General features: G+C 39.1%; 1 protein-coding gene across 2 annotated transcripts in view; it reads right to left on the bottom strand.

Annotated features, from left to right (window-relative positions):
* The window catches only part of JAK2 (Janus kinase 2), an 86,115-nt gene extending 58,909 nt beyond the window's left edge, over positions 1-27,206 (bottom strand). For both annotated transcript variants that reach the window (XM_070938610.1, XM_070938608.1), the window contains exon 1: positions 26,920-27,206. The gene's annotated coding sequence lies outside the window, so the exon portion shown is untranslated. The remainder of the gene's footprint in view (positions 1-26,919) is intronic.
* Positions 27,207-27,483: the final 277 nt, after the last annotated feature.

Here is a 27,483-nt window from a genome sequence, read left to right on the forward strand (position 1 = left end):
GTAATTATTTTTATTGTTTTCATTGTTTTAATTTCTGTGAGCCGCCCCGAGTCTTTTGGGAGAAGGGCGGCATGTAAGTATAAGAAAAATAAATAAAATAAATAAATCTGATGATTTGAGGTTATTCTTGGAATGAAAATGTTTAATGGGCTTTAATGGTGAGTAGTGTGTATGAGCCAAGCTGTTTTCTGTCTCAACCTAATTTTGAAAAATAGATTGAAATGACTACAGTGAAATTTGGCAGCAATAGAAAGAAAAGTTGGAAATTGAGAAAAGTGTGGGAATATTTTGACCCCTTGAGGCCTTCTATTCTTATTCCTATAGGAGTATAGCATTTCATTTTTGAAAGGGAAAAAAAATGAAATGCTAAAATTCAGCAGCATGGTTTTAGAAGGCCAGTTTGATGTAGTGGTCAAAGCCCCATGCTAGGAACAGGGAGATCCTAAATTCTGCCTTAGACATGAAAGCAGCTGAGTGATCTCAAGCTAGATATTGTCTCTTAGTTTTAGGAAGAAGGCAATGGCACACCTATAAAAAACAACACACATTTTTTAGAAATCTGTGATTCCAAAAAATTCTATTCACAACTCAAAAAGGGGTATTTCAGCATCAAGATATGTTGTGAATTATGAACTATTCAACTATTCAATAAATGCTTTAGCAGATGGTAACTATCCTGAAAACAAGTGCTGCAAGATGTTGGTTATGTAGCCATAAACTAAACAATGTTGAGAGTTGTTGAGAGTGTGGTCGCGCGACAGTTCCCACAATTCCTGGAGGAAACATCTTATCTAGATCCGTTCCAGTCGGGTTTCAGGTCTGGGCACAGCACGGAAAAGGCATTGGTCGCGTTGGTGGATGATCTCTGGAGGGCTCGGGACAGGGGTTGCTCCTCTGTTCTGGTCCTGTTAGATCTCTCAGCGGCTTTTGATACCATCGACCATGGTATCATGCTGCACCGGCTGGAAGAGTTGGGGGTGGGAGGCACCGTGTTGCAGTGGTTCTCCTCCTTTCTCTCCGACCGGTCGCAGTTTGTGTTGGCAGGGGGGCAGAGGTCGACCTCGAGGCCTCTTATCTGTGGAGTGCCGCAGGGATCGGTCCTCTCGCCCCTTCTGTTCAACATTTATGTAAAGCCGCTGGGCGAGATCATCCGTGGCTTTGGGGTGAGATACCACCAGTACGCTGATGACACCCAGCTGTACATCTCCACCCCAGGCCACCCCAATGATGCCCTTGAAGTGATGTCCCAGTGCCTGGAGGCTGTGCGGATCTGGATGGGGAGGAACAGGCTCAGGCTCAACCCTTCCAAGACTGAGTGGCTGTGGCTCCCGGCATCCCGATATAGTCAGTTGACTCCATCACTGACTATTGGGGGAGTGTCTTTGGCCCCCACAGAAGGGGCTCGCAATCTGGGAGTCCTCCTGGATAGGCAGCTGTCCTTGGAGGAACATCTGACAGCTGTAACCAGGGGGACCTTTTGTCAGGTTCGCCTGATTCGTCAGTTGCGGCCCTTTCTTGATCAGGATTCCCTGTGCACAGTCACTCATGCCCTTGTCACCTCTCGCCTTGACTACTGCAACGCTCTCTACATGGGTCTCCCCTTGAAGAGCACCCGGAGCTTGTGTCATTTGCTTCAACTTCTGCCCACCTAGCAGTTTGAAACTGTGAGAGGATAAATAGGAACTACTTCAGTGGGCAATTAATAGGGAAATGAAAGGAGCCCCCAACCGGGCGTCCTCTGGGCAATGGTGATGTCATTGTGTAATCTTTTCAACCACAAAGTGCCTCAGCGCTTCTTACACGAAAGCAGCAACCTACTAGATTTCATACGGTCGGCCTCTCTCTTAAATGTTCTCTCCTCAGAGGTGCTCCGAGCCTTTTGGAATGATCTTCCACCTGACATACAACAAATTTCTACTCTTTTAGTTTTCCAGAAGGAAGACTCAGCTCTTCCGCCAAACATTGGGATAAGATATGAACTGATCTGGGAGGATCTGAGAGGAATCTGTTTCTAGCCTTGTTTATTCCTGGTTGTGAACCACCTAGAATGCATTATATGAGATGAGTGCCAATATATCCATAAAAGAAAAAAAAATCAGGTAATATATTCTCCAAGCAAATTCTGCTTTCTCCTGAAAGGTAGCGGAAGGTAGCTTCACACTAAGAACGAACTATTCTGTGCTTACTAAAATTATTCATGTAAAATAGCAATACATATGCATAATTTTATATTTATTGTCTTAGTTACTTTACTGTTTCAAAGAACTCTACAACAATAACAATTATCAATATGTGGATGCTGAGTTAAATTATGTGGATTTTTCTTTTTTTTTTTATATGAAAATAATTTTGGGATGTATAGTGATATTTTGAAGAGAGGAGGGAGCACAAAAGGATGCAAACCGATCGATACACTGACTGTAACTGTTTGGAATGATGATGTTTTTATGTTTTATTTTTGTTTTAAAATAAAAAAATGATTGAATACAAAAAAAAAAAAGAAAAGAAAAGAAAACAATAACAATTATCAAAAGCAACTGGACGTATGACCGGTTTTCACACTTACACATGATCAAAATTTGAGCACTTGGCAACTGGCCTGTATTTATGACAGTTGCACTGTCCCAGACTCAGCTGATCACCATTTATAATTTTCCCAGCCAGCTTCGAACAAGCAAAGTATGAGGGAAACCAGATTCACTTAATGTCTGCATGAGTCACTTAACAATTGCAGTGATTTGCTCAGCAGTGCCAAAAAAGCCAGTAAAATGGATCAAAAGTCACTTAACAACTGCCTTGCCTTTAGCAACAGAAATTTTGGGCTTAATTGTAACTTGAGGACTACCTGTGCTTTGTTCTATTCTCATGGAAAGTACAGATATTAAAACGGGTCTGGTAGCTCAGCAGACTAAAAGCATTGTGATTAACACCAGCTGTCTGCAATTACTGTAAGTTCTGTCACGAGTGTTTCCAGGATTGCTGTAGCTATCTGCCTACTCACAAACAGTATGGTTTTAATCAAGCCATCTGCTGTTGGCAATTACCTGCAAGCCTTCCCGCCCTAGTTAATTGCAGGTTAACTCCCTATATAAGCAAGGACCTTTTGCTTGCTACTCGGGCCTAGTCTTCTAGGCCTAAATGCACAGCTCCTGCAGGAAGCTTGGTGCAACGCCGCAGATGGGAGAAGAATGCAGATAAGGACTCCAGACGTCGTTACAGAGAGACTCCCATGGATGCTTGCCTTTTGCTGTTTTGTAGCACGCAAGCTATCATCGGGATTGCTGTTGCTGGACCTTCTTCCTCCCATAAGCTTCAAGCAATGTTTGCTGTTTGAACTGATTTCATTTCAGGTGACTTTCAGCTGTGAAGCTCGTGCTGCTCCCACCATGATGGCCTTGATGATGTATCGACGCCGAAGCTGCTTACCTTCATGCTAGCTTTATTCTTTTGTGAACTGTTTCGGTATTGTGGAGAGGGATCTAGGGAGATAGCCTTGCTTCACATACCCAGATAAGACTTTGTTTTTAATGTGTTTTCTTAAAGACCTAGTGCTTTTTAAATGTTTTAAAGTAAATTATATTTTTACACAAGACGCCTCTGTCAGAATCATTTCAGTCTCAGACTGTTTACTCATGAGCTGGTTCACGGTCCGGGGTACCCCTCAACCCCATTTCGTCACAAGTTCGAATCTCACCAGGCTCAAGGTTGACTCAGCCTTCCATTCTTTCTAAGGTAGGTTAAATGAGGACCCAGTTTGTGGGGGCAATAAACTGACTTTGTATAAATATACAAAAGTATATTGTAAGTAAGCTATTGCTTACCGCATTGTAAGCCGCCCTGAGTCTCTGGAGAAGGACGGCATATAAATCAAATTAAATAAATTAAAAAAAAAAGTTTAATTCCATTTTCCACTATTACACAGGTAGTCCTCAACTTACAATCACAAATGAGCCCAAAATTCACATTGTTAAATGAGAAATTTGTTAAGTGAGTTTTGCCCCACTTTACAACTTTTCTCACCATATTTTTTTATGTGAATCACTGCAGTTCTTAAATTAGTAACATGGTTGTTAAGTGAATCTGGTTTCCCCATTGACTTTGCTTGTCAGAAGGTCACAAAAGGGGATTACATGACTCCAGGAGATTGCAACCGTCATAAATGTGAGTCAGTTGTCAAGCATCCGAATGTAAATCACACGACCATCAGGATGCTGCAACAGTCATAAGTGTGAAAAATGGTCATAATTATTTTTTTCAATGCTGTTGTACCTTTGAATGGACACTAAATGAACTGTTGTACCCTGTTTCCCCCAAAATAAGCCATCCCCTGATAATAAGCCCAATCGGGCTTTTGAGTACATGGCAATAAGGCCAAGCGCTTATTTCAGGGCTCAAAACAATATAAAACAGGGTTTTATTTTCGGGGAAACATGGTAAGTCAAGGAGTACCTGTGTATATTGAGAGGGACTCATACACGTTTGTCTCCTGTATAATCTGGAAGGCCCCATTACCCAATCTCTGTTATAGAACCCAATTATTTGATTATTTGATTGCCCAATATTCAAGTGAATGCCCAACTATTGCCCAATCCTAATGTAATATTCATAAAAGAGGAGATGTACTTTCAACCGATGGTAGTTCCTCTAGGGCCGTGATTGCGAACTTATGGCACGCGTGCCACAGGTGGCACACGGAGCCATATCTGTGGGCATGCGAGAGTTGCCCTAGCTCAGCTCCAGCACGCATATGTGTGCTGGCCAGCTGATTTTAGGGCCTTCCGGGCCCACCGGAAGTCAGGAAACGGGCTGGTTCCGGCCTCTGGAGGGCCTCCGGGGGGGGAGGCCGTTTTCGCCCTCCCCAGGCTCCTAGAAAGCCTCTGGAGCCTGGGGAGGGTGAACAATAGGTCTTTCACTGGACGTCGAGAAACAGGCCATTTCTAGCCTCTGGAGGGCCTCCGTGGGGGGTGGGGAAGGCCGTTTTTGCCCTCTACAGGCTCCAAGAAAGCCTCTGGAGCCTGGGGAGGGTGAAAAAAATGGGCCTATTGGGCCTACCGTGCCAAAAGTGGGAGGAGGTCACGCACGCATGTGCGGGGGGTTGGGACATATTGAATTATGGGTGTAGGAACGCACACATGTGATCCCTCCGAGCTCCCCCCACTTTTGGCATGCAATGGCAAAAAGGTTAGCTATCACTGCTCTAAGAAGTGCATGATGAGCCAAACTTCACATTCACTCACCTTTGAATATAATTAAAAAAAACTAATGTTCATGGACTCCCAGGAGGCAACCATGACTCTAACCTCTAGACAAAAGCTCTGTTGCTAATGAATGTTCATCTATTTAACCTTCTGTGATGTTCCTGAAAGCCGTATGAATGTTGTGGAAACACAGAGCAGAGTATTCATTTGTCTATAAGGTACATTTTGGTAGAAATAGAAGCAAAGAGACTGGCTAATATAAAGCAGTTGCTGAAAAAAAAAATAGCTTCATAACTGCTTACTGAAGTCATAAGTAGGTAGATAAATAAGAGGATAAGGCTCATTAGTTGGGCAAAAAGTAACTAAAATTTGTGGTGGGATAAACTAACTGAAGAATCATGTCAAATTCCTTTTTACATAGATTGTAGTTATTCAATTTTTAGTAATGGATAACCAAATTGTTCTGGTAAACTTTCGCAAAGATTATGAAGAAACAACACTACAGTCTGTGGCCAACCTCTGGTATTCAGTTACTCTGGCTCTGAATATGGATGTTCTCCTTAATTAAGAAAATTCACTGCAGAGGTTTCCTAAAGATAGAGCTAGAACTGAACTTTGGAGATAAAGCCTGAGAGTTCTGAATGCTCCTTCGAAAATTGCTGGTAAAATATTTTTAACTGACAAAAAAGAAAATGTTTTTATGCCAGACGCACCTTCACATAAGTTTAAATTTAATATAGTTCTCCTTCATTAAATTGAATCCACTTTAAATAAAATTACATTTCTGGAAACATTGAAATATTAATTTCATTTTCTTGTGCCCCCAGTTAATAATAAGTTATATAAAATATATCATATATAGCATACACCATATATTCTCTTGAGACTTCTTTCAAGCCTTATGTGAAATGAAACACATCAAGTGTTAAGTAACAAATTAATAAACAGATAGAACATAGTGTTTTAACAACTGTTTATTTAATATAGTATTTGTCCACCAATGACTATATATTTGCCACATATCTGAAAAGACAGCTAGCCTGTAATCTAGATATAAGTCAACATGCATAATGAAGATCACACTTATCTCTGCCAACACAGCTTGACAGAAAGCAGAAAACCACAAAAACAGACCATGGCTTTGCAAGTAAACATCACTTGTAAAATGGAAAAAAAAAAAAAAAAAGCACACACAGAAAAAAAACTGCTGGCGGTAAAAACACTTGTGTTATACTATAAGAAGTTTAAGATCTACAAAACCTTTATAGGTTTTCCTCACCACCTCATAGCATAGCAACATTTCTTGTTCCAGTTGTTTTGGAAATAGAGATTAATTTGGATTGAAAAGGTTTACATAATTCTTGACCAATTTGAGAATTTAGAAAAAGAACAATCATCCAGTTTTGAGTTCACACATTCTATAATGGGTTATCATTTGCTTAATCACTTACAATTGATTGTATTTAATCTATAAATCATGATTTATTCTGCCTTAGCATGAGTTAATCCTTCCACTAAAGAGTTTTGGTCTGTTAGTATTGTTGTTTTAAAAAATCATCTTACTGTAGCAAACAAACCCCAGAAACTATCTGCTGTAAAAGGCTTTTATAAGAAAATATGAAAGTCTAGGTAAGTCTAGGTAATCCTAGACTTTCAACTACACTTAAGTAAGGTGGTTAAGTAAGAGCCTTGGTGGCGCAGCAGACTAAAGCACTGTTAAGTAACACCAGCTGCCTGCAATTACTGCAAGTTCAAATCTCACCAGGCTCAAGGTTGACTCAGCCTTCCATCCTTTCGAAGTAGGTAAAATGAGGACCCGGTTTGTGGGGGCAATAAGATGACTTTGTATAAAAAAGAACACCGCTTTGGGGGGTGGGGCGAAAGCCCTACTAAGCAGGTATATACAAAAGTATGAAGGCTATCGCTTAACGCATTGTAAGCCGCCCTGAGTCTCCGGAAAAGGGCGGCATATAAATCGAACCAATAAATAATAAACAATAAAATAAAGTTGCACCTGATATTATGACCTTTTTTTAGCATGTTTAAGTGAATAGAGCAGTCATTAAGGGAATCTGGCTTCTTCCATTGACTTTGCTTGTCAGAAGCCAGCTGGGAAATTGGCAAATGGCAACCACATTGTTCCTGGAATGCTGCAGTTTTTGTAAATACAACAACTGTTTGAGAAGCCCATGAATTTTGAGCAGTGACTGTAGAATGCTGCAACGGTTGTTAAGTGCGAAGACTGGTTGTAACTTACTTCTCTCAATGTCATTGTAAGTTCAAACAGTTATGATGTTGTAACAAATGGTTGTAAGTAGAGGACTACCTGTACTATCTCACAAAGACTTTGGCCAGTGATGCAAAATAGTCTAGCCTTGTTTATATCCAAAACAAACATTCATATATTTACTCCTTTTATCGTCAGGTTATAATTTTGCAGGAGTTTATTTTGCAAAAGCAAACAATGTCAGAACACCGTTAATGTTTGGTCTTGATGCTTCTGGCCAACAAACAGAACAGTTAGGAAGTTAATGATTTGGGGTCTTTTTCTAGAAGGTTGAAGTACATTTATAAGCATTTATACAAGTAAAATACTTCATTTAATCATACATATAATGCCCAAAATATTGTAACTAATATTTTGAAAGGGACAATGAAAAATTACAATTGATTCTGCTCATTGGATTAGTTCTTTGGTTACTATTCAGGTCCACATTTTATGATGATATGACATGAATTTTGGTTTTGTGTTTTTCATAGATATTGATATAATCAAAAGTTTTTTTGTTTTTTTTTTAATTTGATTTATATGCCACCCTTCTCCGGAGACTCAGGGCGGCTTACAATGCGTTAAGCAATAGCCTTCATTCTTTTGTATATTTTATACGAAGTCAGCTTATTGCCCCCACAAACTGGGTCCTCATTTCACCTTCCTTAGAAAGGATGGAAGGCTGAGTCAACCTTGAGCCTTGGAGAGATTCGAACCAGCAGAAATTGCAGGCAGCTGTGTTAATAACAGGGTGCACTAAACCACTGTACTATCAAGGCTCTTTTTAGTTTTGTAGACCATGTTTCTGCAATGTCATCAGCACACCCATAAAGTCCTCCTCACTCACCTCAGCTTTTAGAAGTAATTAAGAACTAGGTACTATTCCTCATTTCAACCTTTAAAAGAAGATTCTTAAGTTGTATGGGAGAACAGACTTACAGAGCTTTATGCAGATAGTGGCTGGTTAACAACTACCCTGTATAGTGACCATTTGAAGTTACAATGGCACTGAAAAAGTAGCTTTATGATTGGTCCTCAATCTTACAATGGTCATATGATTGCTGTTTGGGTGCTTCACAACCGACACACATTTAATACATTCACAGGATAGCTTAAGTCACTTGATCACCATTTGTGAGCTTCAAAACTGGCTCCAAGAAGCAAAATCAATAGAGAAACTAGTAAGTTGCAAGTTGTGGTCATGTGATATCACACTGAAAAATCACCAATGATTTGCTTAATGACAGAACTGGACATTAAGCAAATGTCTGACACACTTATGTGTTGCTTAACTAATGTGTTGCTTAGCAATGGAGTTTCAGGGCCCAAAGGTGGTAGTTAAGTGAAGACCACCTGTATTTATGTTACCTAACACAAATAATCACACACAACAAATACAAGGGTGACACACTTTTTAATTATTTATAAAATGTAATCAGATTCCATGCTAAGTGAAATGATAACTCAAGTGTTACTGATGGATATTTTGAACTACCCCAAGTGCCGGAGAGAAAATATCTCCAATAACAAAAAGCCCTAAGATTTTTCTGTTGCCACAAATGTCTTAAAGCCAGCTGTCTAATTTATTAATCTGTTATGCATGCATTATAATGAAGCAAAATAAGAAAAAGACACATTATGTTACAATGTTCCATTGTACCTCTTTATCTGATCCAGTTCTGAAAAATATACAATTAATGCTTAACAGTGATTACATTTTTAAAAAAATCAGATTGTATAAATTGCCAAAGTCTGATCATTTTCAAACTCTATTTTGGCCGCAGAAAATGGATTTTATCTGAATACATTTCAAAGAAGGCTTTGATCAGTGACTTGTAAGACTACTTCAGTTGCTTTAATATATAAGCTACTTTAGAAACTAGAAGAGGAAATACAAAAGCTGTGATACTTCTGAACCACTTGGCAGCTTTGGATGGTATTTGTTATAGCATCATTCCCTGCTGCCCTTGTGTAGTGATTGTGATCTTTCCTGTTGGCACATGTTCAGAAAATGGTGCTGGGAGTTACCTTCGAACAATATTTACAGACAGGGCTAATGCCTTTGACAGTAAATATAACTTAACTCCTCCCTCAGGATCAGGTAAATGTAATAAGTGTTTTAGAACGACAACATGAAACTGGTTTAACAATTATTCTGCCAGAAGTATGAGGCTTAAATATGATTTTAAAAATTAATCATCTAAAAGATTATTTTCTTCAGGTAGCTAAAGAAACATATTTGTTCTGAATACAGAGCTTAGTATTTTTCTTCTGAGCTGCTAATTTTTCATTTTCTTGGAAAAAATATTTTAGAGAAAGATATTTACCAAAGCAAGACTTAAAAAATCATCAATATCTGTCAATCCCAGGTCCTTGGAAAGGACTTCATAAATTGATAAAAATGCCAAATCCAGTTTAAATATCTGACTGATTGTGTGATGAAAAAATGTGAATCCAATCCTTCCTGAGATTGTAAACATTTTTTAAACCTTGCATAAACTATTTTTTAACTATGGAAACTGCTTTGCGTATTTCTAAAAAATATAAATACTGTCAGTAACATTAAAAATTTAAACACACAAGTCAAAATAATGCAATTAAAAGACTGAAGATTGAGAAAATGCTAATCCAATTTGCAGGAACAAAAACTGGGTGGAATAAAAACCTAGCAACAAAATTCAGAATAATTTGGTAGGTTAAAGAACTGAAAGGGAAATAATAGTTACATTTATCACAGATAAACGCAAAATTCTTTAATTAGGAAACAAAAATGAAACTCACAGATACAGAATGGAAGATGCCTGGTTAGGCAGTAATATTTGTTAAAAAAAAAAGCCTTAGAACACGAAAAACAATGTAATCCTCAACAGAAGACTATGTTCTGGTCATGGTATTTTAGAGAGACAAATTGTAACACTTTATGTGTTGCAAGCAGAAACTAAGCAGGGGAAAGGTGGGTTTAGATTCTTGGGGGATATAATTATGATTCTGCTATATACATACAAAATTATCCTCTGTCCAGGTAAATTAATGCTTTAGATCTCTCTTTTGTGTACAAGCCAACTTAATTGTAAAGTGAGTGTAGGTATGTTTGCAGTAGGTGATTTATAGCAAACAGTGATTTTAATGCTTTTGGCTTTGTTCTTTTATTATACAACTATACATTTTATATTCTTTTCCTCCCTGTGTAAGAAAGTTACCTTGAAGATATGGATGAAAGTCAGTTTTAATACTAGCATTGAATTCTGTTGCTTAAGCAACACATACAGTATCCAGAGGCCTATGTATACAAAGAGACTTACGCTATTCATAACTTGTGGGCTAACAAATATTTCTATCATTTTCCATCTCCTCTAAAATCTCACAGAACTTTCAAAGCTTAGGTGAACTTAAAATCTATATATAAATGCGAAAACCACTAATGCTGTAATCGCGAAAACTCTAGAACCGTAAAGCCTACAAACTTGAAATTTGCTATGTACTGGTATGTTCCTCTTGGCTTCTAGGTGCTCACTAAGAAAGGATTTTTCGAAATGACCATCAGAGCATTAGTATTTCCGATATTATATACTAATAAAAGAAGGAAGTAAAGAAGATAACAAGAAGAATAAATATTACTATAGCCACACTATATACATAGACATTAGACAGAACTGTGAGAATTAGGTTTTCAGCAGAGATGGCACAAATCTAGTAACATAATGAAAGTCCATGAATAAAATCACATGCACAGTGGGATAGAATAATTTTAAAAGCTTCTGGAAAGAAGAATTTCAGCTTACATAAACATGTGAAACTTCATATGAGCCTCCTCTTGATAGGAACAAGTCCAAATCAAGAGTACAACTACCAAATCACCACCATGAACCAGGATGGGTCTCTGAAGATGATCTGAATATAGAGTATCAATATGCAAGCAGGGGGCCTTTTAGATACTGTACACGACTCCAAATTGGAAACAGACCAGGAATTAGTGGAACTGTTTACATAAGTGGAATTTGTGGAATTGTTTCACAAGTGACAAGAAACATTTCTGAGACTGGGTCCTAATAAGTAACCGGGCTGCAATATTCTTGATTTCACTTGCTGTCCGAGCCCTCTTGTACTTTTTATACAAGCTATGCAAGTTGCTGCAGCAATATAATTTGCTTCACACTTTTGTGAAGGAACCAAATCCTTTAACAAGCTAAATAAAATCCATCTGTTAGTGGTTGGTGTACTTTACATTACAGACTCAAGGCAACAGCCATTTATGTGTGAAGTAATTGTATTAACAACTTCAGTGAACTAACTTTAAAGACAGAAGGCAAAAAAAATTGATCTAATGTTTAAGGCACTATGTTAGAAAGTAGGAGGCCATGAGTTCAAGTCTCACCTTAGTCAGGAAAGCCAGCTGGATGACCTTGGGCCTTCTCTCAGCCTACCTACCCTCACAGGTTGTTGTGGGGAAAATAGGAAGGATATGTTTGCGGGATACAACTAAATTAAATAAATTAAACCAATCCAATGCTGTGGCAGCTACTTAATTAGCCATAGAAAGAAGGCAGGGAGGAGCAGCAAACATTTTAAATGTTTAATAACTGATGTCACAGAAGATTTCTAAAGCTTAGAAATCAGACAAAGGTAAATACAGGCATAGATAACACAGGCCTGCAGACTATTGCTCTAGCTTAAAATGAAAGAGCACTGAACTTATTTTTAAGAGATATTCCTTCTCTACATTACGAAAGATACAGCATATAAAACTGCAACTGGGTATGTAATTATCAGCTAAATACTTCACAGAGTTGTCATTGTATATAAAATAGAAGGCAAGACTATTATGTATGTTTGACACTTTAATAAAAAAAAATACTTTGAATAAAAACCTAATAATAAATAGCACACTCCATGTCTAATTTATAAATGTTACATTAAAAAAAACATTCTGCAGCACTTTACATAATTCAAAATATCACGAGGGAAGGATCATTGGGATGAGATGCATATATTTTAAAACACAGCTGAATTTCAAGTGTTTTTGCACATGCTGCCTGTATGTTTTATTAATTTTAAATTGAATCTGATAATCAAATTTATGAATCTTCTCTTCTTCGGTGCAATCTGTACTTGTCTGAAATGAAATTACTACAAATTAATATCTTAGGCATCAGCAAGTTTCACTATGTTGATAACGTTCCATGTTCCTACTGCAATTCTGTCTTTGCAATGTCAGCTTTTCTTTTCCTGTATGGCAACAGCGACAACTAGACATCCCAAAAGCGTTAATCATAAACCCCATTAGTGCTCCAAAAGATCCCCCATTTCTCTTCATTGGCATGTTGAGTGTCGTATTACCTGACGGCCTTATCACCAGGCAATATATCATCAATGATTTCATGTTTTATCTGTTAGATTTTCTTGGTAAAAAATATACGTATGGTTTACACCAGGGGTGTCAAACTTGCATCATCACGGGACGTATCAGGACTTTTTCACCCTTCCCTAAACTGGGAAGGGGCGGGGCAGCACGTGACGCATCTGGCCCACAGGCTGAGAGTTTGACACCCCTGGTTTACACCATTGCCTTCTCCTGAACAGAATAAATGCATGCCTTGCCATTGTCACTAAGGTGATCATCTGCCTCCTGCATTTTCTTATATTGCTGCTGCTTTATATAGGTGCCTGCCTGTTTGCTTGGATGACCTTCATTCCTTAGGTGACCTAGATGGGAATATATATTCTTGACATACATTCTTTGCTGATCCTTCCAGGAACATCCCCTTGCCACAACAGAATATTACCTATAACATTGAAAAAATGCTAAGAACAAGAATCATGAAACCAATCAAACACTTTCCAGCCATAAAGGTAAATATGAAGACACTTAATGGAATATGAAGGTTACTATACAAGGTGGTGTTATGAAGTCAGATATTACCTCATGGCAACAACTAAACAGTTAATGCTGAATTTTAGTCTTGCAGTCAAATATTATATAAGCTTTAAAGCAGCAAAGCATTCAACACAGTTCTGGCATGAAATGTCATTAGTTTTCAGATTCATAAAAGTTATCCTGCTTACCCAGATTGTTTTGCAGACACTCAGCTTACTTTTAAAAAATAGTCAATATTAAACACAGAATTTCTTAGTTTGTTCAGATTTTACACAGAAGGGACACACTACAACCTATTATTCAAAATAATATGTTGCAGTCTCCCATCAAATACTAACATAGCACCTCAAAATTTAAGCCACAAAGTTACATATTAAAGACAAATTCCAAAAGCAAACTATGTGTCTTACTTTTAAAGGAAATTCTGTAGATGACAGTAATTTCTGATTTGGTCATCTATTAGATTACACTGAAAATATCAAGACAGCACAATAAATTCTCCCCAACTGTACAGCTTTCTACAAAAGCATCACTGCATATCGGATATAAGTGTGTGGAGGGGCGGGGGACTTTCATTGTATACATCTGATTCAGGATCACCCTATTTTTTCTTGGACTAGAGGTTAAAGATATTATACAGTGTAATTTTTGGAACTGCTTAGAAGTTAAGTAGTCAAAATTATATAGAGAGACTGTTCTATTTGTAAGGAATATTTTTAGTGTGCATTGTTACATGGAAAAATCTTCAATAAATCTGAAAATAATTAGGTCAAAACAAGTAATATCACAACTCAATTTTTTTCTAAATAGTCCAATTCAACTCTGAACTGAATAGTCTACAGATACAGATTAATTTTTTGCTTAAGGGAAAAATTATCTGGTCATTAGCAAGCACATATATTATTATGAAAAACACTATGTCATAATAAACATTAGCCTTTAACTGCAGCAAAGTTCAGATTTTTTTAAAAAAATGTGCTTGCTGACATAATGTTCATCTTACAAAAAAAATTTTTTTACTTACAAATCTTTCATAAATACACCATGTTCTGCCACCTATTTAATAATGAAGGTATTCAGTTTTTTTTATTGTGAGTTAATATAAAGGAAACTGAAAAAGAATCATTATGGATTAAGAGTTCCCATTCCTACCATAAACTTCTCAAATTTTAAAAATCTGTTGATAAGCAAAAAAATCTGAGAAATATAGCAGCCAATTAAACCAACTAAATGAGTAAAAAATATTAAAATTGTTCATTGATTTATTAAGGAAAATGATCCAAAGCTACGTATTTGTGTGTGGCAAAAGCATATGAACCTCTAGGATTATCAGTTCATTTGAAGAAGAGTCAGGTACTCCAATCAATGGGATAGTGATCAGATGTGAGGTCCTGCCTTATTTAAACAACAACATACTGGGTATGTAATTTCTAAGTTTGAACTTCACAACATAGGAATGGAGAAATCTGTTAAAATCAACACCACTACCCAACCGACCACTGCACTGTCTTTGCTGCCATGTCAACACACTGCTTCATTCACTACCTTTTAGTGTTAAACCCTGCATATTTGTCTTTTGAGAAGCTCAATTCCATCAATAACTTTCTTAATTTTTCTCTTCACCATTAATTTTCTCTTCATATAGTTCTTTTGAATTCAAACTTCACTTTCTTTTGAGAGTCATCTCTCACAATAGGCCAGGAACTAATACGATTGTATTATCTTCAAATGTTTTAAATTTATTTTATAAACAATCAAATTGGTCATGCTTAGATCTATATTCATTTGTTATTTGTATGCATAAACAGAAAAAAGTTTAAATCACATATTTGAGATGAAGAAAAAGTTTCTCAAAGTGATATTCATCAGTTGCCATTATTATTATCAGCCCTCAGCCTGCTGAGCAAAATTAAAGGAGCAAAACCTACCGTATTTTCCGGCGTATAAGATGACTTTTTAACACATGAAAATCTTCTCAAAAGTCGGGGGGTCGTCTTATACACCGGGTGTCGTTCTCCTGTAACCAGGCTCTGACGAGCCTTAAATGGCTCTGGCGATCTAAGCTCTGACGATCTGCTAATCAGGCAACTCAGCTGGGATCGCCAGAGCCATGGAGAAGGAAAAAACTTTTCTCCTTTCACATGGCTCTGGCGATCCAAGCTCTGACGATCTGCTCATCAGGCAACTCAGCTGGGATCGCCAGAGCCATGGAGAAGGGAAAAAGTTTTCCCCCTCCAGCTTGCTTACCTTAGCTGCTAGTCACAACGCTTGCCTTGCTTCGCTTGCCTGAATCCATTCCATCAGCAAGCAACTCCCTGCCTGCAATCAAGCAGGCAGGGAGTTGTGGACTTCAACTCCCAGAATTCCTCAGCCAGCAAAACAAAGCTGGCTGAGGAATTCTGGGAGTTGAAGTCTACAAGTCTTAAAGTTGCCAAGGTTGAAGAGCCCTGTTCTATTGGGTAAGTTTTTTTCCCCTTTGGGATCTTTAAAAAAAATAGTTAATTGGGGTTTTTTTTAATTGTTTTAGACCTAGCCATTTAAAGTTTAGGAAGTTTTAAATTTAGCTTTCATATAAAAATAAAAATAAAATAAAATAATATTTGTGCAGCTTTCTGAGATTTAGTGTGTTTTTGTAGTGTTTCACTCTAACTACACAAACACACAAGATCTCACAAAGCTGTATGTGGAATTTTGTGTGTGTAAAGTGTGAAAGTTGTTTTTTTGGGCTTTTTGTGGCTGTGTGAGGTTCCTGCTTGTTGCAGGGGCCATTTTGGGTCTAGCACAGCTGCTTTTACATTGTGGGTGAGCCAGTTGTGTTGTGTTGTGTTGTGTTGTGTTGTGTGTGTGTAAAGTGTGAAAGTTGTTTTTTTGGGCTTTTTGTGGCTGTGTGAGGTTCCTGCTTGTTTCAGGGGCCATTTTGGGTCTAGCACAGCTGCTTTTACATTGTGGGTGAGCCAGTTGTGTTGTGTTGTGTTGTGTGTGTGTAAAGTGTGAAAGTTGTTTTTTTTTTGGGCTTTTTGTGGCTGTGTGAGGTTCCTGCTTGTTGCAGGGGCCATTTTGGGTCTAGCACAGCTGCTTTTACATTGTGAGTGAGCCAGTTGATGTTTTTTAATTTTTATTTGGTGTGTGTTGGAAGAGGGGTAGTCTTATATGGCGAGTATAGCCCAAACCCTATATTTTAACAGGAAAAGTCGGGGGTCGTCTTATACGCCCAGTCATCTTATACGCTGGAAAATACGGTATACAAATGTCAGTGTAGTCACTTTAATACCAGTCTGGGGTAACACAGAATCTTGGAATCTATAAGAGGAGTTTCACAGCCTCATTTAAAGTAAGTTATTTAAAACTGAATCTCTCTGACTGATTTGAATTTTTTTACGAATGTACATTGAAGTATGATTATTGAACAATGACCATAATAAACTGTATAAATATCAAAATCCATTAAATAACTCAGTGCCTTTAAATTTCTGTAACAGTCATGCTTCAAACACATAGTTCACTTTTCTAAAATAAAACCAATTATCTTCTTCGGTACTCTTGTCCCTCAGCAATTCTAAGAAAAAATATAGGTATTCAGAAATGAAAACTTATGAGTCAGAGATCTCCATTAATTTTACCGTAACTCTGTTAAACACATGTATTTCTGGAACCAAAGCTTATATGTCCAGGTCACATGGACCTGCCTATTTGTAGTCATTACAACCACACCACTTATTAGAATATGGCAAGCTATTTAGAGAGGTCCATAAGGTTTACAATTGTTCAGAGATCCGGTCTAAAGTTTGTCCACCACCCAATTTATGACAAAATGTTTATAATATATTAACTGCTAGCACCAGCTCAGAAAACTGCATAATGGATATCACCATAAAAAATGGCAGATTACACAGTCTGAGAATTTAAGGCCAATGAGGTCACAAGACAACTGATGCATTTACAATGCTAAGGCATAATTCTGCAGAATTCTTGCTTATAATTCATAGCTAAAACTGTTCCTAGTACTAACCTCTTTCATTCAGAATCAAGGGGAAGCAATTAGATATAAAAATATTATTGGACCAATAAAAATTGTATGTTTAGAATTTTTAGAGTTGTCTTTGATCTGAAATCAAAGCTTGTGAGAAAAATGACATTCTGGCTTCTTAGAAGAAAGAGAAGTTAAGATTCTATTCAAACATAATTCCTCTTTTAATTTGTTAGCCAAATCCAATTTCAATAGAAAAAACAAGATACATCTGTGAATAATAACCCAGAATTTTAGCTTAAAACGGAGAAGCTAGAATTGAATAGATCCAGGACAATGATTCTGACTAAGCGACATGCACTATTAAGAAAATAGCTCACTTGAAACTCAATGACTGAACTATGACATTAATTAATTCTTTAGGCTATCTAAAAGCACACTTTTTTTTTTGCTGTAATCTATTACTAAATAGCTCTTCTTTATTTTCTTGTTTATTATAGAAAATAAAATGTAGGTTGCATTCTGTTTCAAGTTTCTATAAATTTATAGGTTCAACATAGACCAGGGGTGTCAAACTCAAGGCCCGGGGGCCAGATCCGCCCCGGGGATGCTTAGATCTGGCCCATAGGGCTGCCCTAGAAACAGCAAAGGACCGGCACGCAGTTCCTCTGACAGTGAAAGTGGAGCTCGGGAGGGCCACATGCAGCCCTCCCTGGCTCTGTTTTTGGCTGTGACAGACTCCTGCCGCCCTCTGCCAGTGGAAACCAAGCTTGGGGGGGCTGTATGCAGCCCTCCCTGGCTGTTTTTGGCTGTGATGGCCTCCTGCCAGTGAAAACAGAGCTCAGAGGAGCTGCCTGCGCCCCCTGAGCTCTGTTTTCACTGGCAGAGAGCAGCAGGAGGCTGTCGTGGCTGAAGTGAAAACAGAGCTTGTGAGCCCATTTTCGCTGGCAGAGCAGTCAGGCCACCACAGACACCCTTGACACAAGTGACATTGAGCTGGCCACGCCCACCTTGGCCACACACACCCTGGCCCCTGAGGTCAAACACAATCCTGATGCGGCCCTCAATGAAATTGCGTTTGACACCCCTGGTATAGATGCAATAATCCAAAATTAAAGTTTAAATATCTTCCTCACCCAAATCTAAGGGAAATCTAATAAAAGCAAAAGGAAAATCTCAAATGTTATCTTAAAAGATAAATTCTGTTCAGCTACTGAGTTCATAAGAAAATTGTACTTTACTGAGAGCATAAGATAAATTAATTGGACTCAATTACACATGGGATACTGGAGAGAAAAAATGGATTCTTATCACAGTAAAATCTCTAAAAGCAGCTTAGAAATATGCCTGCATGTGGCAAGTCCAAATTACGTAACAAAATTATCTGAAAAACAACTCAATAATCAGCTTTAAATATGTATTGAGTCTATTAACAATTGAAAAAATATTTTAACTTACTTTGTGGGCATATTTATGCCACAAGAATAAAATAATCTTTTTCCATAGCAGAATTACTTTTCATTTCACCCCTCCCAAGAGCTAATGTTTTAAAATATTTTGTCAATCATAAAATACCCCTCAACTACAGAACCTTATAAAGTAACATTTGCAATTAACTGGTACTGAAATGTAAACGTTGCACAGAAGAGATTTCAGCAACCTTAGCCATTTTAATAGCTTTGCACAGTGCCAAACACTTAGAAAGAATTCCACTCAAGATCCGACTTTAACACTTGTGTCACTGATATTAGCAACTCTAGAGAGCAAATATATTTCAGTTTTTCAATTGATCAAAACTATTTCTAGTTCGTAAGCCTGGATAGTGAGATGGGCAGCATACATATTTAATAAATAAATAAATTTAGTAAATAAATAAACTCTTTTGAAGTTTTCTTTACCATCTCAGTAAAACCAATATCAGTCCTTCCTCTTTGGAAGGCTGCATATTTAATTCCAAAAACTACATAACCTGCATCACAGGGACTACAAGGGCCCACAGGGGTTAGGTAAATATCTTTACAATGGTCAGGTCCTCTTATCCCCCCTACCCAATTTCTACATAGATATTCTCTCTGAATCATCCTGCTGCTTTCTTTATAGACATTGTCTTCAGGTTATGACCACTCATTCAGTGACAATTCAAAATGCAATGGTGCTGAACGAGAGGGGAATAGGACAGTCCTCAGAATTTTGGTCATCATAGCACGCCCATAGTCATTGTGATCACAATTTGCAATTTTCCTTGCCAGTTTCCCACAAGCAAAGTCAATGGTAAAGCTAGCAGGAAGTTGGAAGTTGTGTTCACGTGAGGTCCTCATTTACTGATAGCAAGCAGGACTGCCCGAATTTATTTATTTATTTATTAAACCATTTTTATGGCCACCAAACTGACACACTGTAACTCTGGATAAAATTTTAAAAATATCAAACATTAAAAAAATTAAACATTAAAAAACAAAATAAAAAACCCATACACCCCATCTCCCAGGCACACACACACACACACACACACACACACACACACACACACACACACACACACGTGGTGGCAACAATACAATCATATCAAGCACTTGATTGGCTCCATATCTGCTTGAAATCACCAGGCCTGCAAATAGAACCACATCTTCCTAAAAAGTAGAGGCCAATCTTATCTTTGGGGGTATTTTCCATAGGGAGGAAGCTACTACCGAGAAGGCCCTTTTTCTTGGTCCCACCAGGTGTATTTCCTGAATAGATGGGACCTGCAACATGCCCTGCCTTCCTGGTAGGTTGGGTAGATATAAGAGAAAGGCAGTCCTTACCATTACCATTCCAGTCCCAATTACCACTGTAATCCACAGATTACCTGTAGATGGGATGAAAGTAAGGGAAGGCATATGTCGCAGTGCCTGGAGGCCGTACGGATCTGGATGGGGAGAAACAGGCTCAGACTCAACCCATCCAAGACCGAGTGGCTGTGGTTTCCGACGTCCCGATATAGTCAGCTGGTGCCATCGCTGACTATTGGGGGAGAATCATTGGCCCCCATGGAAAGGGTTCGCAACTTGGGTGTCCTCCTGGATTCACGGCTATCTTTAGAAGAGCACTTGACGGCCGTGACTGGGAGGATTTTTCATCAGGTTCGCCTGATCTGCCAGTTGCGTCCCTTTCTAGATCAGGACTCCCTACGCACGGTCACTCATGCCCTCGTCACCTCCCGTCTGGACTATTGTAACGCTCTCTACATGGGGCTCCCCTTGAGCACTTGGAGTCTCCAACTGGCGCAGAGTGTGGCCGCGCGGGTGGTAATGGGAGCGATGTGGCGCTCCCATGTAATACCTCTCCTGCGCGAGCTGCACTGGCTCCTGGTGGTCTTCCGAGTGCGCTTCAAGGTCTTGGTTATCACCTTTAGAGCGCTTCATGGCTTAGGACCTGGTTATTTGTGGGACTGCCTGTTACCACCAATAGCCTCCCACCAACCAGTACGCTCCCATAGAGAGGGGCTCCTCCGGGTGCCGTCGGCCAAACAATGTCGACTGGTGGCCCCCAGGGGGAGAGCCTTCTCTGTGGGGGCACCTACTGTCTGGAACGAGCTCCCCCGGAAATACGGAGGATCCCGGATCTGCGTACCTTCCATTGCGCGCTCAAGATGTTCTTATTTCATCAAGCTGGCCTAACCTAAGTTTTTCCCCTTTTTAAATGGAAATTTTAAATTTGGTTTTAAATTATTGGGGTTTTAATTTTTCAGCCAAATTATTTAATTCGTTTTACTTTATTTTAAATTTTGTATTCATATGTTTTATTCTATGGCTGTTCACCGCCCTGAGTCCTTCGGGAATAGGGCGGTATACAAATTGAAATAATAAATAAATAAATGATTTTTTTTTCTCCTTTATTATCATTTAAAACAATTAAGATGGAAGAAAATAAAAGATAATTTAATTATTATGATCCACTCTCTTGCACTTGACCTGCATTTTTAATTAGCACCTGAAAGAGTAATTCAAAGAAAATAGCTCTTTCTATTCATTCTTTGCAAAGAATCACTCCAAAACTTCCAGCTTTAACCCCAATCAGATAATTATATCTCTTTTTTTGTCATAGCTGGTTCTCAGCACTCGCAAGACACTTAATCCTCATTAATATCTGACCTTCCTTTACTGATGCTGAAGCAGCTCTGGGGGTGGTAGAGGAAAGAAAAGGTTGTAGGGCTGTAAAACTTGCCCAACAAAAGCAAAGACCATACAGTCCTCACCGCTGTGACAGGCGGAGAGGGGAATAATTAAAGAGTAATTAATAGAAACAATTTAAATAAACACAATGCTGTTTATTATAGTCCTGGTATTTCTTTTCATGCCCTCCTGCTTCAGTATCCATCCTGCAAATTTTAAATTAACCAGCATTACAAGAATTTCCTGCAATGCAAGTGTTTCTTGCACATATCCTTTCTTACAGCTGCTACTGTTGGAAAAAGGTGATTTCTCCTCTTAAGGAGACCTAGCTAGTCTCAGAAATCATTTGGAGAAAAAGGGAAGACACAGCTTTGTTTTCCTAATTCTACTCTGCCTTGCCCTAGATTTATGCTGGACCTTGGAGATATCTGTTGGGGTTTATCTTTGCCCCTCAGCATGGCTTCTATTGAATAAAAAAGACAGTACCTAGGACAGCATTTGTCAGTGCCTCCATGGACAGGTATGACCTATTTAAAATCAAAAGAAAAGTCTTTTTAACAGTTGTCTCTGGAAGCAATCCAGGCACTGAATGTCCTGTGTCAATGTATACATTTTTCTTTTCCCAGCTTTGGAAGTTCTCATTTTGGGAAATTATTAGGAACTAAATGGAACTAAATTATTAGGAACTAAACAAAATCCTTTGCAGTTGAAGTGTATAGTATTTTTATCTAATCAGGAATACAATGAACAGCCCAGGTTTTACCTCAGGCCTACTTTTATCTCCCAGAGCATGCAACAAAATGGGAGCAGAACGGTTTAGGCCATATTGAAAGTCTAGGTAAGGGGAAGAGCTAGACAAATGAAAGCTTTAGAAATATTAGATCATACTGAGTGGAACACTTCACATGTCTTAGTAAAGAGAGTGTTTCCTGTAGTTGTGGCTAATGATTGTCTCCATTAGGCACAAGGCCTTCATGCTGGCACAAATGAAAATGTACATGCTTCCTATCAGTTATGCTAAGCTGTGATGATATGGTAGTTCACTGAACTTTGGCATCTGAAAGAGCCAATCAAAAAGTTTACCATGACTACATATATGACCTCATCACTTGATGATTATTTTGCTACGTGCAACAGTATATATGGACAATGCCTATGAACGGCACAACATCACATTATAATGCCTTGCAAGGAGAACAGAACTACCTGTTTAAGGCAATATGCTGAAAAGTTTTTAGTTGCTCCTCAAAAGGAAGGTGGGATGTGTTTCCTATGTGTCCTGCATTCACATCCTTTTACATCCTGACCAAAATTGCCTTATTAAAAAGGTGTCTTTATGTATAAAGCAGACATATGTTGCTTAGACACTTAATCCTCATTTATATCTAACCTTCCTTTGCTGATGCCTAAACTAAACACCTATGGGGGTGGACAGAAAAAAAAGAGGTTGCAGAGCTATAAAACTGCCCAATGAAGCAACCTCTTCATTACTGGAAGTCATCCTGGCAGATGGAAGAGCCCCTAATGCTATAATTAATGGGGACAGCTCTTTTTTAGCTCTTTTTAGGTGTAAATTGGGTTTTAATTGGATTGTTTTAAATTGTGGGCCAAAGCTGTATAATTCTTTTAATTGATTTTAAATTTTGTATTGGTATGTTTTTTATCCTTGGCTGTGCACCGCCCTGAGTCCGATAGGAGAAGGGCGGTATATAAATTGAATAAATAAATAAATAAATAAATAAATAAATAATATGCTGTTTTATTTCAGTTCTGGCACCTTTTTTAATATTATCCTGCTTTGGTATGCATCCTACAATTTTTAAAATAGCCAGCAACAGAAAAAAACCATTCTCTTTTAAAATCATTTTATGTAGACTCACCTCCTTTTGCTCTGCCTCTTCTGTCATGCCAAAGGGTAGTACCATTTATGTCCAACAAAGAATATAAAACAGTTCTACACTAATTATGCCTTCTATGAGTTTACTATCTATCTATCTCTGTCCATCACTGGGTGCCCTTTAACTGTGTTGGACACATTCATTTTCTTTACTCCCAGCTCATTACAAACATGCCCAGGTTCGGCTTATGGTCACTCATACACTCACAGCCTGTTGTGACAAATGGCTCTTGTAAACCCACCCCTTTCCTTTCTAGCTGGGGTTTCCAGATAGGTGCAGCTACAGCAGAAAAGACATATAATTCTGATCAACAGACAGGAAACAATTAGCAACACATATAAATCATTTTCAACCAAATACTAAGGCACATAAGGAAAACACAGAGACACAATGAACTTTAAAGTAGCAGCAAACCTTTACTGGTTACAATGTACGTTTCCTCCCAAACATTCATCTCCACTTATTTGATTGTATCTTTAACCTGGTATTGGGAACTGTAACTACATAACTACATAAGCAGCTTACTTTCTTGAAATCCTTTCTTCCAAAACTTTTCCACTATGCAGAGGGAGGGGGGTAAAGTGCTTTTTGCAAGCAATCTCTCCTTTGCCTGATTCTTTCCTGCAGGTGGTGCAACTGCATTGTTTTCAATGTGTAGAAGAGCAAACAATTTACTGTCTTCTAATCCTTTTCTCTCCAATCTCTCTGCTTTATGGGGAGGAGGAAGAGTCAGGCAAAGGAGAAATTGCCTACAGAAATAGATTGTTGTCCCCTTAAGAATGGAGAGATTGGAGAGAAAGGAATTTCATAAGTACTGGAAGCTATTCACATAATGCATCTGCAGCTCCCAGGCCAGGCATGAATACATTGCTTTTGATGTGTAGAAGAGGAGTTTACTCTCTTGCAATCTCTTCCTCTCCAATCTCTATACCCTGCAACAGAGGGGAAAATATATACTGACTGATCATATGACTGAGGAATGCTATGGTCATAAATGTTCTTAAATTACCTGTAAAGTTGAAGGTCACAAATAAGGACTACCTGTAATTATATATAGGATTGAGTGTTTCAGTCAAGTTGGCTCTCTGTCTTCTTCAGATGACCTTTCTTCTTTGATCCTTAGAGATTGCCTCATGTTTCTTTCCAAGGGAACTTTTTGAGAAGATTGACTTAGTCCTCTCTGCTTAAGTGCTTCATCTTTAGGTTATGGCTGCTTCATCTAGTCCTGTGATGGCAAACCTATGGCACGGGTGCCAGAGGTGTCACGCAGCACCCTCTCTGTAGGCACGTGAGTTGTCACCCCAGTTCAGCTCCACCGCGCATGCACGTGCACCTCCCACCAGGCCTGCTGGTCTTTGGGTCTCTGCTGCGGATACATATGCACGTGGGGCAGGGCATGTGCAGGGGGCAGGACGCATGCATGGGGGCTGAGCACAGATTGCATTTTGGGGGTTTGGGCATATGTGCACACTTTGGTCACTTGGTCCAGAAAAGGTTAGCCGTCACTGACCTAGTCTCACACTCCAATGATCTTTGGCAGGTATTTGTATGTATAAATATGTAAATTTGTATGTACATATTTACATGGTCAAAGTCCTGAACTGTGTGCTTGATATAGATATGAAAAAAATATGTTCATCTGAATATTTTACATTGTTTCCTATAGACAAAGCAACACCACTTAATATTACAATGCCATCTCTAGGGGGAAAAAACCTCATTTAGTTGTAGTCTGGAGTCAATTCTTTTCCCCAGGTGAACTTTAAATGTCCAGGATATAATATAATTATTTATTTAAATCCCAGATCATTCCATAATCATGTTAAAGTCAAGAAGATATAAAACGTGGTTTTCTTAGTTTCCTTATTTTTCAAGAGCAATGTCATTCTGATTTTATTGTCTAATACATACCATATATATGTTATACAGATAAGGATAGCAACTTATGGAGAATAGCAACTTACAACATAGTGGACAACCAATCTGATAACAATGAATCTGGATAATCTGCTAAGTAAGACAGCTACTTCTGTGTCCTTCCCAATTTAAAATCATACATGCAAACCTGTGGAAAGAAGGTATTTTCTCTCTCCACAGCTATAAACAGTTCCCTTATCAGAGACCCCTCTATCTTGCTTTTGATTTTTTTAAAATATGGAGTTACACCAAAGCATTCATTACACCCATTCACACTTCATTTTGCTGTTTGTGAACCAGCAGTTCCTCTGTAGATTTATAATCCTTTAAAAAAAAAACTGTACTACTAAATCCCCAACATTATAATTTGTGATCATTCCCCACAAACTACTAATACCTTCCTAGAGTTGCAATTCAACTTTTGAAAAGGAGAAGGATAGACGAAGAAGTCTATCAGATCAAGCAAAAAGAAAGAGTGATAAAATAACATCAGTTCCCTAAAGTTAGCGCTACCAAAAATGTCAATTCTGGCTAGATTCTCATACGCCAAATCGTGGATTCATCACTTGTGCCAAGAGCACGTCGTGGTGGTGGTGATGCGAGAGCAAGCCAGATTGGCGAGAGCAAACCACAACTTCTATCATTCTGAGTAAAGACGTTCGCCACCCCCATTTTTCTTCCTGCACTGAGAAGCTACAGGACCTTTGTCTCCTTTTGAGGACTCATTTCTAAAATGTCAGCTTTATAAGCAGAAAAGAAAAGAAAAAAAAAAAGAAGGCCAAAATCAAATCACACAGGTTATCTTTGAAAAAAGAATCTGCCTAAAGTCTGGGACAGGTCACCCCAAAGTTTTTAAACGTTTAAAAATGCATGCCTATATCTTTAGGAGGGTGTTATTTTAAAAAACAACAACATCCTTGGGATTAAAAAAAAGAAAAAGAAAAATATGAAAGAGAGGAGTAAGAGGCCTCTTCTAACCACGGCCGAGTTCATCTCGCCTAAGGCTTTGACAGCCTCAAGTAAGAAAATGGTCGGCTTAAAAAAAAAAAAAAAAAAGGCGGAAGAAAAGGACACCCCCGGAGCTTCTATCAAATTTATCTCCCGGCTTATTCTGACACATTAGAGACCATCTTTCGGTTTCGCTTCGACCAGAGGCGAGGGGGATTTTTGAGGGGTAGGCGGTTCGATGAATTTAAAAAAAAAACAAAAAACCCAACCTGATCTCTCTCCCCTTAGAATAAATGCCAACGACAACCACGAACGACCGGCAACCTCCCCGCCCTTTTCCTTTAAAAAAAAAAATAATAAATTAAAAAAAAAATTAAAAAACCACCACACACACTCACATGCAACCTAATTATTACCCGGTTAGTTAATAAAAAAAACCTCTGAGAGCACCAAAACCTCCCAACACCTCAACACCCTGGAGAGTTTTTCCAATTGAGGGGGGGGGTGCGGGGTGGGAGGTGGGGAAAAAAAAACACCCTAAAACCCCCCCAAACTTTTTTGCCTTTTGCAAAACTGGCATCTTACACCGGCCGTCCCGCACCCGCTGCCCCTGCAATTAACTGTGGGCGAGTCCCCCACACAGATACTCGGAGAAAACCGGACCAAAACGGGCGCCCGGAGAAGTTAACTCACCCGGGTTTCCTCCCAGGAACGGCTCTAAGTTTCCCTCGGCTCTGTTCCGCCGGGAGGAGGAAGAGGAGCTGTTGCTGCTCCTGCTGCTTCTCGCCCGCCCGCCCGCCAGCCACTGCCGAGCTCGGCCTTCGGCGGCGGTTGCAGCAGGCTCCGTTTTTTTTCGCTCGCTCGACAGGTCCGCCTTTCCTGCTGGCTGTTCTTCCGGAGGGAGGGGAGAAAGAAAGAACAGCAGCCGCCACTGCTTCCGCACCACCGCGAAGCAGGCGCCACCGCGCGCGCGCGCCCTCGTCGGGCCTGCATTCGAATGCACGAGCTGTGTAGCCAAAGAGAGTGGAGAGACTCTGGCTGGCAGGCAGGCAGGCTCCTCCTCCCCCCCACCTCCCCGGGAGAGGCCCGCTTTCTGAAGTGGCTTCTTTCCAACGTCGGAAAGAAGGCTGGGTGCTTAAATCTTTTAAGAAGCTGGGCCGTCTCGAGACGCCAAAGATCGCCTACAATGGACAGAAGCAGCAAGGCTTCCTCAGCCATTTGGGCTCCTCCTCACCCCCCCCCCCTCCCTAAGCTTTG

Source organism: Pituophis catenifer, unplaced genomic scaffold (assembly GCF_029215685.1).
Source record: "Pituophis catenifer annectens isolate HBS135680 unplaced genomic scaffold, rPitCat1.0.hap2 SCAF_2, whole genome shotgun sequence".
Taxonomy (NCBI): Eukaryota; Metazoa; Chordata; class Lepidosauria; order Squamata; family Colubridae; genus Pituophis; species Pituophis catenifer.